The sequence below is a fragment of the Etheostoma cragini genome, chromosome 14, assembly GCF_013103735.1.
Source record: "Etheostoma cragini isolate CJK2018 chromosome 14, CSU_Ecrag_1.0, whole genome shotgun sequence".
Classification (NCBI taxonomy): Eukaryota; Metazoa; Chordata; class Actinopteri; order Perciformes; family Percidae; genus Etheostoma; species Etheostoma cragini.
The window spans coordinates 1278385-1288681 of record NC_048420.1 but is presented as its reverse complement, the minus strand read 5'-3'; the positions used below and the strand labels follow the sequence as shown (position 1 = coordinate 1288681).

The 10297-nt window shown below is 41.7% G+C and overlaps 1 long non-coding RNA gene across 1 annotated transcript in view; it reads right to left on the bottom strand.

Moving 5' to 3' along the window:
* LOC117956840 overlaps positions 1 to 9386 on the bottom strand; it is a 16839-nt gene extending 7453 nt beyond the window's left edge. Inside the window, exon 1 of the long non-coding RNA XR_004659376.1 lies at positions 9376 to 9386. This is a non-coding gene — a long non-coding RNA (uncharacterized LOC117956840). The remainder of the gene's footprint in view (positions 1 to 9375) is intronic.
* Between the last annotated feature and the right edge of the window lie 911 nt (positions 9387 to 10297).

Sequence of the window (10297 nt, the reverse complement as noted above, 5' to 3'; positions counted from 1 at the left end):
CCCCCCCCCCCCCCCCCCCCCCCCCACTGCACTGTTACAGACAACGAGAATCCTACCTGTAGACGCAGACTCACCGCCTGGAGTTCACTGATATTCAAGGATATTACAGTATCAGGGCTTGTGAGGCAGCGAACGAATAGAGAGGCTTTGTCATATCAGAGGAACCAAATAGACCTTGAACGATTTCCATAAATGAAACAAACGCTCTCAGGCATTCAGTCCCCCACCCTCACATTTTAAATTCTTTCCCGTCAAGGTTTGTTTACTTTTAATCTCCTCTGTTAGCCGTCATTTGAAAAATCGTCCCCCTATATGGGGGGAGGTGGGACGTGTTTTCCAGATTTAGAAACTCGTGCGCTCACCTGAGAATACAGCAGGAGTGGCAGGAAGCATCAGCCACCAACTGCAAGTCATACATAAAGATGAGACTGCCTTCTGAAGACAAACCAATTATTTGAGCAATTGTTTGGATTCAGAGAGTGGACACAGGTCATTTCGTGCTAATTCTCTGGGAAATGTACCTTTTTAAAATACAGTATACAGCCGTTCACCTGACACAGCCCAAGCTACTGTAGAGAGACGAAAGTTGGGGAGACCTGAAAGCATGCACAAGCATAACCGCCTATTTATAATGGATCTTCTCGCATCGATGCATGCAGCTCATGGTGGCAGCCCCCCCCCCCCGTTCATGTTTCGGCGGCCACAGCTGAAAACGTGCTTGCGAGTCCGTTCACAACTGACAGCAGTGTTATTTAGGATTGCAATACATTCCTGCATCACTCTGGTAGCGTTTTACATGTCTCTACTGTGGAAAATGTGCCCATAATATATATAAAATAACACCAGCAGTCGGTAATGTGAACATTTTTGAAATTGCGGATGGAAAACTAATAACTTTATTGGTTGTTTTCAAGCTAGGACTGCATGAATGATTATTCATTTTTGTAAGTACTGTAAGTTTCATAGTAGCATTTTCTGTTTTTCCCCTGCAACTGTGTATCGTTTACTGTATTTGCTAGAATATTGATGTATAATATTCTAAACTTAAGTTTAGTATCCTATCCAGATTTGAATCCCCTTTTTTCTCAGTTGATTACCTTTTTGGCACGTGCCATTTGTTGTTATAATATTTGAGCATGACTTTCAAACCTCTGATTTTCTTTCAGTGATTCCACTCTTAATATATTGCTTTTATGATAATTTCTGTACAAAACACAGGCTTGCATGGCCCTGTACATGTTGGGTTAAGTAGCTTGGAGATGCACACCACATTTATTCAGTAACACACACCTGATGCCTCTGTACCTGATGGTCTTTCTGGATGTAATACAGAACTATATTTTTGAAACGGAGCATTCCACAGTGTTATGAATAAGTATCTACATTTTTTCTTAAAGCTGTATTGATTGAACTGTTTATATTGGCAACTTTTGGGCCAGCAGGGCAAACAAACACCATCTGTCATCATATCATAAAATTGTGATGGCAAACATGTAGCAGTTCTCTATTTACACATCCTGCAGACATGTTGGCGTTCAATTTGTTGAATGTAAGTCCAACATTCACTCTTTTTTTTTAATCTCTGATTCTATCAACACCAGAGGAAAAAGATTAGTCTCTTTCACTGCTATATATTCTGATATGTGTTATCTGTCTGCTGGTGCAAACTTTGCATTCACTGTCCAGAGCCTATACTAATTTCATACATTCTCAGGAGAAAATGGAGCTTTATCGTAGTGGAGAAAACTTTTGACATATATATAGCACTGTTCTATGGAATGCACGCATGGAGCAGACACCCAGACTCCCAGCAACATTAGCAGTCATTTGGAGTTGAATGTAAGTCTAATATCCAGTGGCTGTTCAGGGTTCCAGCAACTCCTGAGAAATCAATCTGGCTCTTTAACTGCCACATATTCAACGTTCTTCACCAACTTGTTGCGACCTGTCTTTCCTGTTTGGTGCTAGACACGTAGCATACGGTGGCTTGACAGTACCTGCCTGCTGCAGCGGTGAGTCAACTCGATGAGAGCAGAGTTTGTGGAGCAGAAAATTAAACTACGAGATACAAGAGGTTAAAAACGCTCCATGAAGCTGAAACCGCAGTAACAATTCTTCGTTGATTTTTCACTGTGCAAAAGCAACTTTAAAATTGTCATGTAACCCTAATTTGTGGGGAACCATCAGGGACCTATAAGGGCCTAAGCTAAAGTCATCACTCATTTTTATTAATAAATTCACAATTTTACAATCAATATCTAAATGAAATGTTGTGAGGACATGAAAAACACAGAAAATGAATCCCACGCTAGCACAGCCAATAAACTATAGGTAGCTTGCCTGTTGGATCACTATGGTAGCCGCAAGTAATATTGCCGCTGGTGAGGAGGACCATAGCTCCGAGGAGGACATTGGTGCAAATGTATTATCCATGTCGATAACAAGACTAACCTTTAAGGACAAGTTAGAGTTAATCGGCAAAGAAAGACCAACACCAGTGCTCAGTTCGGTGCAGAAAACGAAGGCAATTCAACTCCAGTGATTGCACATGAACGTTGTCTTCAAGTAGTACTTTCATCATGTCGCGACCACTAGCTCACCCAGTAAGGGCGTGCGCCCCTGAGTGCTTTGCGGCGGCCCGGGTTTCAGTCTGACCTGCGGCCCTTTGCTGCGTGTCCTCCTCCATCTCTCTCCCAACTTTCATGTCTACTGTCACTGTCTAATGAAGGGAAATGCCTAAAGGAATAATCAGATAGGCCGTCACGCCAACTGATTTTATTCTCGCCACCGCTGCCACTGGTTATTTATACTGTATTATACGGTTTATTTAGGAGAAACGGTCATCATGCGGAACTATTGGCCAATCTGTACATTTACCAACGTTATCAGAGTCAGAAAGCAGTTTAATGCCACAGTAGTGGAACTGAATAGGCCTCGGTGATTGGCTGCATAAATAAAAACAAACGGACACATTTTATCATTATAAACAAGACAATAAATGCAAATCCAGAAAAATAGACCAATATATACAAAATAGTTAGTGTCCGTTTCTGTCACGGCGAGGGATTGAGGGGGTGATAGCATTACCAACAATGAAATACCATGCAAATTCTCATGCACACACCTGGTGTGAATCCAGTTTCATTGGTACTACAGCCTAAGTTACTGGGCTTTGCCCTTCAGTGTCTTAAGTGATAGAGCCACTATGTAGATGGCCCCATTCTGGCAAGGCGAGTCCGGGGATCGTTAATCATCTATCAGAGGGGGCTTGGTTGGTATATATGGTTATAAAAGCCCAGCCAATACTGGTGAAACAAACCATTTAATGTCATCAGAGCGTGCAGTATTCTAAAAAGCAAGGTGCTCTATTGGAGTGAGGGAACCCTGAAGCTGTTTGATGGTCTTATGCTATGACATGCTGTGCAGCTGTTACATTTTTTGCATAATATCACATGAACGTGACAAATGCTTTCTTTGAAAAAAAGATTAGTAGTTACCTCTGGAGGAGCAAATGTTCAATTATACACTTCCCAGTCTGGAGGATTTCACAATTAACTGTTTGAGGATTTGCCGTGAGGACTATAATTTGCAGCAGAGATGACTGGATATTTCCGTCACATGTTATTGAGCCATGTTAAAAAAAGAAGTGAGTTGTAAATTGTATTTGCATATGTAAATTTCTTCCAGTGTAGCTGGGCAATCAGCTGCAAATTTAGCAGGGTTTTTGTTTGTTTAGATTTTCATATTTGACGGCTGTAAGGGGAAAAGGCTGACCACATGGAAATCAAGCCACCCTCTAGGGGCAAATATGTTGTCATGTCAGATTGAGCTCAATAAAAAATGAAAATCCAGTATTAAAGTGCAAAGCAAACCATTATCTAATATGTGGTGTGGATGATGTGCAAGTGTTAATTCTAAGAGTACGGTTATACATTATATAAGACGGGTGCGTTTTAAGTGTCCCCTCAGCCTGGAATACAACTTGCTCTCTTAATAATTTGATTATTAACACATTCTTAAGGCCTGACTGCAGGCTCCATTTGCAGCTTCAGTAAATAGCACATTCATAAACACTGATATATGAGTTGTGCCAGCCTCATCACAAATGAAATGATCGTTTGTGACGGAACGTAGAACCTTGTGTCAAGAGTAAAGGTCCTTCTGTCACGCAACATTACCGCAGAAAAACATACCTTGATATTAATTTTGCTTTTTTAGATGAGGGATTTGTTCTGTTGCGTACCACCTGCAGCCACCAGTATTTTCCAGGAATTGTTTAAATATTTATTAGCCTAAAAGTGTTGGTTGATAGATAAAAAAGAGGGGTTTTATTGAGGCTTTCAGGTAACAGTGAAAACAAATCATTCAGATTTTGAGATTTGAATAATATCTGGTGAGACTTGCACATGGTTGGACAACAAATGTCACATATTTGATTTGTGTTATAATGTGACCTCATTCTGGAAAATGGGACTTGCTAAACAGAATGTTAAAAGTAGCTCCTGACATCTTGAAATGCTAAATGAATTCTGTTTCTGTAGCAGCCACAGCAGTCCTTGCTCTGACCTTGCCTCTCAGCGCAGGAGAGCCACCGCTGCTGCACAGTTATTAAAATCTTGGCTCTCTTTTGCCTTTTCAGCCTCAGTAACCTTCATCCAGCATGGAAGTTAATGTACACATGCAGTGTCATTAGTCAAAGCTGACTCACTTTCATTTCCTTAAATGTGCATGACCATGCTGACTTTCCGGTCTTTGTTATTGTTCTCTCACACATGGAAGTAACTTCAGAAGCTTGCTCTGGTCAGTTGTGTTGGATATGAGCCACATTTAAAACGCAACATACCTGTAAGTGTGCAAACAAGACATTAAAAACAGAATATAACTGTTTCTTAAAATGAATTCCTTTTTAAAATGTGCAGGCATGTGTCTTGTTGCCTTGGTTTTCCCATCAGAGACCACTTCTGTCATACCTTCCTTCCCCTTGGTGCATTGTTGGACTTTGCTGTAATTTCCACAGTTACTCACCACAAAATGCCCAGTAAAATACCATCATTTTCTTTTCTGGTTCATTTCTGTAATCAACATTGCATTAGGGTATTAACATTTAATGTGTAGTGATTTACTGTATATTTCGAACTTGTGCTGTGTGTTTGTGGTCATGTGATACCATGTAAACATCACATCCAATGCCTCTCTCCTAGAAAGTGCATTATTGCCCTACTCATTTTTAGCTGCCCCCAATTACGTTTTCTATCAATTTGGAAATGCTTGTAGTTCATATTTTAGATTTGGTTGCCAAGTGACACGCAGTGCTCAGCCAGCCCATCCGCCAGCGCTGACACAGCACGGTGGAGCTCCAGAAGGTCTGCCAATGCGAGACTAAGGAAAATGTAACTGGCAAAACAAGTCAGTAGTAGGCTAACCGCAATTTCTAGACCACTGTGTTTAACTATAGACTGAAATAACAAATGTATTGAAAGTGTAATTTTGTACAGTGCCCCTTTTTATGAAGACAGGGCCTCAAGATTGTGTGAGAAGACGAATGAAGGTTTGAATGGTTTGGCTTGTGTCACTTTTCTCAGTTTGTTTTTCCACGCGTATAAGCAAAGCGGGATTCTTAGCTGATCGCCATAGCGATGAGGCATAAAACTGCAGTTACATCATTTTTAACGCAACACTCGACGAAGGGACCAAACAAAAGAAGGTATGCACTGCAGTGTAGGGGATGTAGTGTATGGTAATATTTCACAGGCTGACCTTTCTTTAAAATCTGAGTCGAATAAATTAAACAATTGAAGTCACTATTGACGTATTAAAAAATGCCGGATTTGTGCCGGATGTTCCATATCACGCTAGTGACAATTCTCTCTGACCAATCAGTGGTTTGCAGTGTTTTAACTTTAACCTCAGCTCACTTGACACCTCGATCGTAGTGGTACCAAAAAAACGAGTACCAGCTACCAGGGACTATCCCCAACGTTAAATAAAGGAAAAACCAAAAGGAATGGTACAAAACAGAAGGAAAACATGAGAGGTTGTCTTCTAAATGCTAACCTTAGCTCGCTAACATGCTTACAATGACATTACTGGCACGCTGCCATTTACAGTAGCAGCTCAGTTTAGTGTGTTGGTGTGCAAGAACGCAACATGCAAAGTACAGCCATGGCTGCGATGTCATTAGTTTTGCAGGTATTCGGTGATAAATGTACTGTAAGTATTGAAGTAGTAACAATTTTGGAAACCAAATGGAAGGACAGCGGATGACCAAAGTCATTGTCTGGGAATCTTATCAGTGTCCCCACACACAGCCAATCAGACATGAATGTCACAGCCATCACACGTACAATAGCAGCAGACACCGACCATCCCCTGAATCAATTCTTCACCCTACTTCCATCCAGCTGCAGATACAGATCACCGATCTGGACTAAAGTGAATGGACTGTTCTTATATAAGGCTTTTCTAGCCTTAAAAACTACTCAAAGCTCTTTTCCATAGTACGGGAAACATTCACACACTTTTATACACTGTGGCTGAGGCTGCCGTACAAGGTGCCACCTGCTCATCAGATACACACTCACACACATTTACACTCTGATGGCGCAGCATCGGGGGCAACTCAGGGTTAAGTGTCTTACCTGATTACACTTCGACATGGGACTGCAGGGCCAGGGATCAAAGCCCCATCCTTCCGACTGGCAGGCGACCGCTCTGCCACTGAGACACAAACGCCAAAAACCTATTTCAACCGCAGTCACAGTGCTGAACAAACTGTTAACACCGCCACCACCACCTCAGTTGCGTGGCTTTGTAGTTTTCATATTTAATATGTCTTTGTGGGTGTCTTTTTGCATATGTGTCACATGTTTTATGTGTCTTCTTATGAGTTGTTGTGCTATGGAACATGAAAAGAATTTATGAGTATCTCTATGGGACAATAAAGACTCTATCTATCTATCCATCTATTGTTCTAGCTCTCTATCTATCTATGTAGCTCATAGTTTTCTGTTGTTATTAATAAATAGTTGTGGTTCAAAGGTTCATGTACGGTCTGATCTAGTGACAGGCTTTTCCACAGTAGGCGCTCGGTCAGGATTCCCTATTGATGACACTGACTTTATCATGGGGAATGATATTGCAGGGGGGGGGGAGTGTGTCCTGTTCCTGAGGTTGTGTGCACTCCCATTCCTGAATCAGAAAGCGATGAGCTGGAAGTAGTGGTTGGAAGAAGTGGTCCAACCAACTACCTATGCTATAAAGGATGCACCAGTTGCCTAAAATGTGCAGGAGCGGCCTGAAGGCTCTTATCATTTCAGCTGATGTCATGCTTTAGTGGTGCATATTTCCTGACAAATTTGCAATTAATCAAATTACCACTTACTAATTGGCATCAACTAGACCTGGGCACTGTGGGGCATCTGAGCGTCTGGGCCTCCCCAGGTAGTCACCTGCTTTGACTGATTGATAATCAAACCTTTTCAGCATAAATAAAAGAAAATACGTAGAATGTATATGCTTACACACAGCTGGACAGATCTCCCTGGATTTTTCTTGGTGAAAAACTAACTGAGAAACCTTTGAAAATGAAAAGACATGCTGTATGCTTGGGCTTGTCTTTATGCTGTTCATCATGAGTGCACCATTGTGTGTGGACTGCGGTGTTTTCAAGCAAAGAACATGAATAATAGGGAAGATTTATCTTTCATTGCCAGACCTTCGTTTACAGTACTGTGGAAGTGGGTCTGGCATTCCTGGATGGGAGAGAAACATGATCTGGTTCACTGGCATTAACTTTAAACCAATCACAAGCTAAGACAAGCTAAGCTAAGAACTGGTTTTGGTGGAACGTGTAACTTCAAAATTAGTTTTAGTTATGCAACAGAAAATTCCGACCGGACAGATAGTCTAGCTAGCTGTCTGGATTTACCCTGCAGAGACCTGAGGACCAGGTAACCAGAGTCCTCAGATTGGACAGATAGTCTAGCCAGCTGTCTGGATTTACCCTGCAGAGATCTGAGAACCAGGTAACCATAGTCCTCAGATTGGACATATAGTCTAGCTAGCTGTCTGGATTTACCCTGCAGAGATCTGAGGACCAGGTAACCATAGTCCTCAGATTGGACATATAATCTAGCTAGCTGTCTGGATTGACCCTGCAGAGATCTGAGGACTGGTTAACCACAGTCCTCAGAAATCCACTAGAGGTTAGAACACCAACACAGAGACAGAGGAAGGTGAGGGACATCCGTCCTAAATGAAACATCCAGCGGCACCAGAACTATCCCATAAATGTCTTAAACATAGACTAATGGAAGACAAACAATGCCTTTCACACAATAACATGCAAAACAAGATATGGTTGTCCACCATGAATGTGTTCACAGCGTGAGGTTTATACGTTTAATTTTTTAATAAATATAATAAGCCAACTATCAGTTAAATGAGATTAAATGTGGCAAGTGTTCAATAAGAGCCAAATCAGCCCTGAAAAGCTTTCATGCCCAAATTAAAGGGACACCAACATACCCAAGTTCCCCATAACTGTTTGCACGACTGTTTCTTGATAAAACAGGGAGGAGGTGGAGGGAGCAGCCTGTCTGATACCTGTCACGTCTTTTTCCCCCTCGTCTCTGCTTGTCGTTACCTGGTCCACAAAAGAGAGAAAAAAACGATTAAACTTTACTGTGATGAGTTCCTGACTGCTATTTAATTAAACACATCCAGGGTTGAACCAGAGACTTGCACTTTAAATAGCAATACTAAGGTTCAGGTGCTTTGTAATTCCCAGCCACACTATCAGCTCTGCTTCACACTGCTTTAATTAGAAATTTAACTCCTTAAATGCCACACGTAGGCTACTTGTTTATAGAGACATCAAGCTTACCTTGCTTAAATGAATACTCCCTGCGTAGAAGGCATTAGATGAAAACAGCAGCAGGAGAATATATTTTCACAATGTTTTGTTTGTAAAAGTCATCATGTATGGTGACAAATGTGCATGTTGGGAAGCCATTATTTATGCTACGCTAACTAGGTTCACACAAATATATCATTCCGGTTTTTGCCTCTATTCCAAAAGACAATATTCCGACTAAGCTGTTCGCATGGCTAATGAAAACAAATAGTCGGATAATACTCCCATTTACATGCAGGCATGCATGATAGCGGGGCTCCAGAACCAAATGTTTTCTTAAAACCCCTGAATCTTTCAGGGTCTTAAAATACCTTCAACATGGTGTCATTTTCTCTCTGACTGGAGTGGCAAAATTAATGAGTCAAACTCATATTACTGGGGAAATAACATTCATTCTGTGAACTCTACTTCAAACAGGTTTCAGCATTAAGCCAAATTCCTACCTACCCTACATCTTATACCCATGAAAATAGTAACATTAGACAATTTTTTCCCCTTGTTTTCAGGTGGCAGGAGTGACAGTGACTCATTATAATATCAATCGGCTTGTATAACATGTCTATATAAAAACCTCTATATAAAACATCTGACTCTGCCCCTGGTTTACTGTCTTTCATAATAAGTGATGAGATGAGCCAGGTCGGTGCAGACCGGCGATCGCTGCCCGGTGCATGGCGGTTAGATTTGAGTCCGACTTGATCCAACTCACTCTGACGTCATTCACCTGTCTGCAACAATAACCTCAGGAGATCAAGGCGGCCGCAGGTCTGAGACCCAGGCAGCGCAGTGGCTTTTCACCGAGTGCAAGACCCAGGAAGACCCAGGGCATGCTGGGGCCTCTCAGCTGATCTAACAGCTGATTGGTTCAGAATCGCCCCAACATGATGACATTTTCCATAAACTTTTTAATGGTTTTGAATCGGAAGGATTTTAGCTGCTAACTTTGGCTTCTTCTGTACAGAACACAGTGTGTGGCTGATAGTGACGCTAAGAAGTCAGAGAGACTACATCTGATGAGATTACAGAGCCAGGTATTAACATCAGCAACAGATCGCATGTAGAGCATTATGAGAGCTACTGTGTCATGATTCAAAGAACTGGAGACTGTGGACAAGCTGACAGACGCGTCTGATAACACTTTAATAAATCCGAATCAGACAACAGGGGTTGTGTCACTTCCTGTTCAGCCTGGAGGCTGCAGGAGTCGGCTGGAAACTGTCCGACTTCACCGCTGCTTTTTGTCCCCGCCTAAAGTAGACAAGTAGGTGTGTTTCTCCTTCCGACCACAAATGTGCGCTTTCCTTCTGGATCTGCATCTCAATTTTAATTTAATTTATTCTCTTTATTGATCCCCTATGGGGAAATTACAACTTACACTCTGGG